The 1,091-nt window shown below is 51.9% G+C and overlaps 1 protein-coding gene across 1 annotated transcript in view; it reads left to right on the forward strand.

Moving 5' to 3' along the window:
* Positions 1-1,091, forward strand: part of Parp6 (poly(ADP-ribose) polymerase family member 6) — a 42,641-nt gene that overhangs the window by 27,147 nt on the left and 14,403 nt on the right. The gene's annotated exons all lie outside the window — the stretch shown is intronic.

Below are 1,091 nucleotides of genomic sequence, written 5' to 3' on the forward strand. Positions count from 1 at the left end.
ACGCTAAACGAGTACTGCGTGGTGTGTGACGAGCAGCACGTCTTCCAGAACGGGTCCATGCTCAAGGTGGCCCTCCTCTCTCAGGGCCCCGCTCATGCCTTTCTTCTGGGCCTGTGGGAAAGGAAAACTGTCTGTACTCCCCGAGACGTTAGAAGTAATTGTTATCCTGGAAAAGAAGCTTCATCTTTCCTGTTTGGAGAGATGAAAATATTTCGGAGGGCAAAGTCCCCATCTTAACTTTAAGAAAGAAGGGTCAGGGGGCCGGGGAGATGGCTCAGTGGAATAAGTGCTTCCCTGGCAAGCGCAAGGGCCTGAGTTCAATCCCCAGTTCTGCCAAAAAAAAAAAAAAGAAGGGTCAGCTGGGGAGATAACTCAGCGGCATAAGTGCCTGCCTGGCAAGCTCAGGGTCCTGAGTTCGAACTCTGGTACCAAAAAAAAAAAAAGGGTCAGACACTGAGCCAGCTGATTGGCTGTGGTGGCATCTTTGGGTTCCCTAAGTTGGGGTGGGTAGACAGGCATTTAACTGCAAGTCACACTGTGACTACACAGAGGTAGGAGTAGTGTTGTAGAAACTCCCAAGCAAGCCTCTGACTGCCTAAATGGGAAGGCTTCACCAGCAGACAGCTCAGCTCAGTATACCTGTACAGCTTCAAGGAAGCTTCACTCATTCACAGGTTCCTCCTGGCAGAGCCCTGCATTTCTGCCTTGCTCTAGATTTGGCTAAGTCAGAGGTCCTGCCTCGCTACAGCCCACACCCTCACAGTCTGTTGCATGTATCTGTGCAGCCAGCTGTCTGTACCCGGGAACTGTGTGTCTTCTCCTTCTACACCCTGGGGGTCATGTCTGGAGCTGCCGAAGATGTGGCTACCGGAGCAGAGGTATGAGACTTGGGAACCAGAAAGAGGGAAGTCAGGTGTGGTGCTGCATGCCTGTAATCCCAGCTACTCTGATTGCTGAGCCAGGAGGAGTGCAATTCAGATTCAGCTTGGGCAACTAGATTGAGAGCCTTTTTCAAAAGCTGAGGAGAGGGCCGGGGAGATGGCTCAGTAGAATAAGCGCTTGCCTGGCAAACGCCAAGCGTCTGAGTTCAA

This window comes from Octodon degus, unplaced genomic scaffold (assembly GCF_000260255.1).
Source record: "Octodon degus isolate 3935 unplaced genomic scaffold, OctDeg1.0 scaffold00026, whole genome shotgun sequence".
Lineage (NCBI taxonomy): Eukaryota > Metazoa > Chordata > Mammalia > Rodentia > Octodontidae > Octodon > Octodon degus.